This window comes from Electrophorus electricus, chromosome 14 (genome assembly GCF_041902795.1).
Source record: "Electrophorus electricus isolate QZ-2024a chromosome 14, ASM4190279v1, whole genome shotgun sequence".
NCBI classification, from domain to species: Eukaryota; Metazoa; Chordata; class Actinopteri; order Gymnotiformes; family Gymnotidae; genus Electrophorus; species Electrophorus electricus.
The window spans coordinates 3,570,001-3,577,500 of NC_137510.1; the positions used below are offsets into that span (position 1 = coordinate 3,570,001).

General features: G+C 45.5%; 1 protein-coding gene across 2 annotated transcripts in view; it reads right to left on the reverse strand.

The window, feature by feature from the left end:
- Window positions 1-7,500, reverse strand: part of adamtsl4 (ADAMTS-like 4) — a 34,452-nt gene that overhangs the window by 13,117 nt on the left and 13,835 nt on the right. The window lies entirely within an intron of this gene.

The window sequence follows — 7,500 nt, forward strand, 5'->3', positions numbered from 1 at the left end:
TTTGCGAGTGAGCGTGAGTGTGTCTTTAGGAGTAAGTGTGCAGATGTTTATTTGAAAACTTCAGTTTTGTCATTTGCTTTTAATTTCTAACTGAACCACAAAATTCCTAACGTTCCAGTTACAACCTAGTCTCTCTCTCTCTCTCTCTCTCTCTCACACACACACACACACACACACACACACACACACACAGAGACAGACACACCCCTAAACCTCAAACACACCTCAATCTCAAACACACACAGCCATTGGTGAACATTTCCGGGGATATTCACTGCTGTAATAACATGATCTGCTGCTCACTGTGATCTCTGTGGAGAAAACACTACCAAAGTGTTGAGCTGATGAGTAGGGTGAGGGTTAGAAGGGCTTCCACGCTAACAACAGCAATGAAACGTTCCTAATCAGACCTCTCTCAATTTTAGTTCAATTCAATATGGAATAGACAGCAACAATAATACAACTGATACCGATTATAGTAAAACAACAACAATAACAACAATAATAAAAGTCTCTGTATCTCTGGTATCTGATCTGGTCACTCACTGTCCCTCAGACTGTGGCTGGAGTGAATGTCCCGTGCTGAACTCTGTGTTCACCAAGAACATACGACAGCTTCTCCTCATCAGGGAGATTTTTAAACTCAGGCAATATGTGATTAATTTTGTTAAAGAATTTAGTTTTAATCTGAGTAAATTTTGTACCTTCAACTCTGTCTCAGTCTCTTAGTCCTGACACAGTCTCTGCTCTTTAGGTTTATGTCTGCCGGTCTCTATGGCCAGGTGCTGGTCACTGAGTCTGAACTTGGTCAGGGTGGACCTCAGTTTTGGATCAGACAGCATGTTTAGTGTGCCATGCTCCACTGTTCGTTTAGGGCCAGATAACACTCCATTCTATGCCTGCATTTTGAGTGATCTAGTTCTGTTTGAGTTGTTTTGTAATTTGGGTGATTCTGAATGGGCTTGCTGTGCACTGTTAGTGTGTGTTAATGCTGTTCTCTTTGTTAGTGTAGTGTTAGTGTGTGTGTGAGGGGACTGTTCTCTTTGTTAGTGTGTGTTAGTGTGTGTGTTAAGGGACTGTTCTCTTTGTTAGTGTGTGTGTGAGGGGACTGTTCTCTTTGTTAGTGTGTGTTAGTGTGTGTGTTAGGGGACTGTTCTCTTTGTTAGTGTGTGTGTTAGGGGACTGTTCTCTTTGTTGGTGTAGTGTTATTGCGTGTGTGAGGGGACTGTTCTCTTTGTTAGTGTGTGTTAGTGTGTGTGTGAGGGGACTGCTCTCTTTGTTAGTGTGTGTGTTAGGGGACTGTTCTCTTTGTTATTGTGTGTTAGTGTGTGTGTGAGGAGACTGTTCTCTTTGTTAGTGTGTGTGTTAGGGGACTGTTCTCTTTGTTAGTGTGTGTGTTAGGGGACTGTTCTCTTTGTTAGTGTGTGTTATTGCATGTGTGAGGGGACTGTTCTCTTTGTTGGTGTAGTGTTATTGCGTGTGTGAGGGGACTGTTCTCTTTGTTAGTGTGTGTTAGTGTGTGTGTGAGGGGACTGTTCTCTTTGTTAGTGTGTGTTAGTGTGTGTGTGAGGGGACTGTTCTCTTTGTTAGTGTGTGTGTTAGGGGACTGTTCTCTTTGTTAGTGTGTGTTAGTGTGTGTGTGAGGGGACTGTTCTCTTTGTTAGTGTAGTGTTAGTGTGTAGTGTTAGTGTAATATTAGTGTGTGTGAGGGGTCTGTTCTATTTGTTAATGTAGTGTTAGTGTAGTATTAGTGTGTGTGTGAGGGGTCTGTTCTATTTGTTAGTGTAGTGTTAGTGTAGCATTAGTGTGTGTGTGAGGGGTCTGTTCTATTTGTTAGTGTAGTGTTAGTGTGTAGTGTTGTGTTAGTGTGTGTGGGGTCTGTTCTATTTGTTAGTGTAGTGTTAGTGTGTAGTGTTAGTGTAGTATTAGTGTGTGCCTGAGGGGTCTGTTCTATTTGTTAGTGTAGTGTTAGTGTAGTATTAGTGTGTGTGTGTGTGAGGGGTCCGTTCTACTTGTTAGTGTGTAGTGTTAATGTAGTGTTAGTATGTGTGTGAGCGGTCTCTTCTATCTGCTAGTGTAGTGTTAGTGTAGTGTTAGTGTGTGCCTGAGGGGTCTGTTCTATTTGTTAGTGTAGTATTTGTTTGTGTGTGTGAGGGGTCCGTTCTACTTGTTAGTGTGTAGTGTGTAGTGTTAATGTAGTGTTAGTATGTGTGTGAGCGGTCTGTTCTATCTGTTAGTGTAGTGTTAGTGTAGTATTAGTGTGTGTGTGAGGGGTCTGTTCTATTTGTTAGTGTAGTATTAGTGTGTGCCTGAGGGGTCTGTTCTATTTGTTAGTGTAGTGTTAGTGTAGTATTAGTGTGTGTGTGAGGGGTCCATTCTACTTGTTAGTGTGTAGTGTGTAGTGTTAATGTAGTGTTAGTATGTGTGTAAGCGGTCTGTTCTATCTGTTAGTGTAGTGTTAGTGTAGTATTTTTTTTGTGTGTGAGGGGTCCGTTCTACTTGTTAGTGTGTAGTGTTAATGTAGTGTTAGTATTTGTGCGAGTGGTCTGTTCTATCTGTTAGTGTAGTGTTAGTGTAGTATTAGTGTGTGTGTGAGGGGTCTGTTCTATTTGTTAGTGTAGTATTAGTGTGTGCCTGAGGGGTCTGTTCTTTTTTTAGTGTAGTGTTAGTGTAGTATTAGTGTGTGTGTGAGGGGTCCATTCTACTTGTTAGTGTGTAGTGTTAGTGTAGCAGTAGTCTGTGTGTGAGGGGTCTGTTCTATTTGTTAGTGTAGTGTTAGTGTAGTATTAGTGTGTGCGTGAGGGGTCTGTTCTATTTGTTAGTGTAGTGTTAGTGTGTAGTGTTAGTGTGTGTGTGAAGGGTCTGTTCTCATTGCTCAATTCTTGGTATTGCAGAGCTTTAGAATAATATGAGTGGGGGTCGCTGTGTTGTAAATGTGTCCAGAATTTGTATCATAATTCTTAACAGATATCTGCTAATTTTGCCCTGTATGCGTTTTTTGTGGTGTTCCTGTGCATCTTTAAATTAGTTTTACAGAACTCTGCAGCTCTCAGGCTACAGGCTCTCAGCTAGATGTTTGTCCCATTTGCTGATTTTTAAGCAAGCTGCACAGCCATACAGGACAACTGGTTCAATGACAGATTCAGATATTATAGCCAAATTTTGATTGGAATTTCTACTGATCTGTGTTGTTTCATGGCACAGAAAACCCTGCGTGCTTTTCCTCTCACTTCATTCACTACCAAGTTAAAGTGTGCAGAAGAACTGAGATGTTTTACTCCTACACAACTCTAGATTTTTGTAAAATAAACCTTGGTGCCAGATGGAATCAAAAGCACGCAGATATTCCGCTTTTATTTTGGACGATATATTGATCAATTAGGGTGTGTGGGTTGTAAATATGACCGGTGTGTAAGGGTATGTTCCCTTATCCCACACATCATGTGGTCTGGTATGCCATGTGCTGTGGGACTCATGCTTGTTGTCTGTGACTGTCTGCTTATCTTATTAGTGTTCAAATTCTTGCTCACGTTTATGATTTATACTCGTGTTTATGCTAATGTGCTTGTTTCTCATTCCTCAATTAACTCACGCTGCACCAATTGTTATATGTGAGTGCCGTATCGTTTATCGTTCGTGTTTTGGGTAAATAAACGTCTGTCTGCGTCGAGGGAGGATTGTGAGTTCTGCTCCTCGCCCGGCAGCACTCGGGCCATGACACAGTCGTGTGGTAATTTGGAAGAAATCCAATTTGGCTTTTATTCAGGAATTTTGTTTAGTAAGGAAGTTCAGAAATCTAGAATTTAGAATGTTACACACTTCACAGTAATCTGGGGAAGTTACACAGATGTCTCTGTAATTGTTAGGGTCAAATTTAAAGAATATAAAGATTGGTGTTATTAGTCTTTTGGTTCCAGATTTCAGGGAAGAAAATCTACATAAAAACAAACCATCCAGGTTAAACAGTCTCTCTCTCTCTCCCTCTCTCTCTCTCTCCCTATACTCTCACTGCTCACTCCCACTACTAGTTCAACTCAACCAAAGTGAATGTGTGTCTGTGTGTGTGAGAGAGATGGAGGGAAAGGAGAGAGAGAGAGAGAGAGAGAGAGAGAGCGAGAGAGGGGCAGGGGACTTTCCACCACTGGTCCATTTCGTCATAGTTATCTTTGAGAGATTACGCTGGAGACAGTGACAGAAGCGTGGTGGCGATGTAGAATGTGGCGAGAGACAGCTTCCCCTGCGTAACATACTCCGCTCTCTCACTCTTTCTCCTACTCTTTCTCTCATACTTTCCCTCTTTCTCTCTCGCTCACTCTTTCTCTCATTCCGTCTCTGACTCCCTCTCTGCTGGCGAGAGACGCCAGTCCAAATCTCCGGTCTAAAGCGGCTTCACAGCTATCTCCATCTCTAAACAAACGAGGCCGGGCGGAACAGACAGAGCGAATGAGAGAAAGTCCAGAGTGAGCGAAAGAAGACAAAGCAAACACGACCTAGATCTAGATTATGAAGGGACGTTTAGGGCCAAATCACTTGTGCACTACAATGGAGCAACTTCTAGGCCCACTGAAAATTGTTTCACGCCCATGAGGCCACGTGCGCACACACATAGATGAACTCTGTTTACGCACCAGTGAATAAATGTGCAAGTACGTGTACATGCAAGTGTAAGCTATCATAAGCAAATGTAAGTAGTAGGCTATTTATGTGCAAATATTTCATGTTTGTGCAAGTGCTTCATATGTATATGCAAGTAGTGTGCGTGTGCGCAAGTGTCTCACTGATTTCACCCTACATGGCCCCTCACAGATTCATGCTTTGGTAACAAACAGAAAAAAAAAACACTTTTTTCTTTCTGTGTTTGACTAGCCTGTGAGAACAGCACTGAATTCTGATGATATCATTCTACATCTCTCTCCTCACACACACACACACACACACACACACACACAAATGCACTGACACCAACAAGTTCACTCCCTAAAACTGTGTTTATAGTTTCTGTCTCTACTCTGCACGCTCTCTTTCTCCCTCTCTCCCCCTCTCTTTCTCCCTCTCTCCCTCTCTCTTTCTCCCGCTCCCTCTCTCCCTCTCTCTTTCTCCCTCTCCCTCTCTTTCTCCCTCTCCCTTTCTCCCTCTCCCTCTCTCTTTCTCCCTCTCTCTTTCTCCCTCTCTCTCTCTCCCCCTCTCTTTCTCCCTCTCTCTTTCTCCCTCTCTTTCTCCCGCTCCCTCTCTCTTTCTCCCTCTCCCTCTCTTTCTCCCTCTCCCTCTCCCTCTCTTTCTCCCTCTCCCTCTCTCTTTCTCCCTCTCTCTCTCTCCCCCTCTCTTTCTCCCTCTCTCCCTCTCTCTTTCTCCCTCTCTTTCTCCCGCTCCCTCTCTCTTTCTCCCTCTCCCTCTCTTTCTCCCTCTCCCTCTCTCCCTCTCTCTTTCTCCCTCTCCCTCTCTCTTTCTCCCTCTCTCTTTCTCCCTCTCTCCCTCTCTCTTTCTCCCTCTCTCTTTCTCCTTCTCTCCCTCTCTCTTTCTCCCTCTCTCCCTCTCTCTTTCTCCCTCTCTCCCTCTCTCTTTCTCCCTCTCTCTTTCCTCAGCTCTCCTGTTTTAACACTTTAAGCCTCCAGTCTTTCACCACTCATCTTAATAAAACTCATCTATTCAATGTTTTTCTCCCCAACTCCTCCTTCCCTGTCTGTGTAGAGGACTGGAATCCTGGCTGGGCGTGAACTCATAGGTCCGGGTGGGTGATACTACTGTCAGACCTGGAGGACCAAGGCCTCTGGAGAGGAACAAGCAGGGAGGGTGTGTATAGGAATCACGACAGCTAAACGAGAGAGTGTTCAGCCATGGGAGTGTGTGTGCCTGACTCTCTCTATCGACCTCCACTCTCGCTCTAACCACCCCCTCTATCTACCCCAACTCTTTGGCTAGCCCCCTCTCTATCTGCTCCTTTCACTTTCTCTCTATATATCCCTCGCTTTTTCTCCATCCACAGATCTCACTTTCTTCCCCTCAATCTAACCCTCACACACACACACACACACACACACACACACACACACACAGACACACACACACAGACACACACACACACACACACACACACGTATACACTAATAAACATGTACATGCACCACCTTTGGGCCAAACACAACTGCACTATCCAACAATATTCAGTAACAGAACCTATGAACCTGATGTCACAGAAACCTGCCATCACACACACCTACCATTACACATGCACACTACAGACCTACCACAACACAGACATATCACACAAACATACCATCACACAGACCCACAGACCTGTCGTTACGTGCCATCACAGACATAACATGACAATATTTGTATGACAATTAATTAACTAAAATTTCATGATTGTGGCAGGCCTTCACATAGACCCCTTCACACAGACCTTCCACCACATAGACCCCATCACAGACCTGTTGTCATACAGACCTGCCATCCCTCCCTCCTCCCTCTCTCATCACACAATCACAAAAGCCCACCCTCACACAGACCTGCTGCCACACAGACCCCATCACAAACACCTCCAGCATCACACAGACCTGCTGCCACACAGACCCCATCACAAACACCTCCAGCATCACACAGACCTGCTGCCACACAGACCCCATCACAAACACCTCCAGCATCACACAGACCTGCTGCCACACAGACCCCATCACAAACACCTCCAGCATCACACAGACCTGCTGCCACACAGACCCCATCACAAACACCTCCAGCATCACACAGACCTGCTGCCACACAGACCCCATCACAAACACCTCCAGCATCACACAGACCTGCTGCCACACAGACCCCATCACAAACACCTCCAGCATCACACAGACCTGCTGCCACACAGACCCCATCACAAACACCTTCAGCATCACACAGACCTGCTGCCACACAGACCCCATCACAAACACCTCCAGCATCACACAGACCTGCTGCCACACAGACCCCATCACAAACACCTCCAGCATCACACAGACCTGCTGCCACACAGACCCCATCACAAACACCTTCAGCATCACACAGACCTGCTGCCACACAGACCCCATCACAAACACCTCCAGCATCACACAGACCTGCTGCCACACAGACCCCATCACAAACACCTCCAGCATCACACAGACCTGCTGCCACACAGACCCCATCACAAACACCTCCAGCATCACACAGACCTGCTGCCACACAGACCCCATCACAAACACCTCCAGCATCACACAGACCTGCTGCCACACAGACCCCATCACAAACACCTCCAGCATCACACAGACCTGCTGCCACACAGACCCCATCACAAACACCTCCAGCATCACACCTGATTCTTAGGGTAGATGAGAGGGGAGGCCCAGGAGGTGCTGCACACGCATGTTTAAATACCCCTGTGCCCTGGTACGGCTCCGCGCACTCGATCAAAAGCTCCACACAGCCTTTCTGATCTCTCCCTTTCTCTTCCCACTCGTCTTTCTTCTGCGTTCTGACCATTCCCCCCACCCT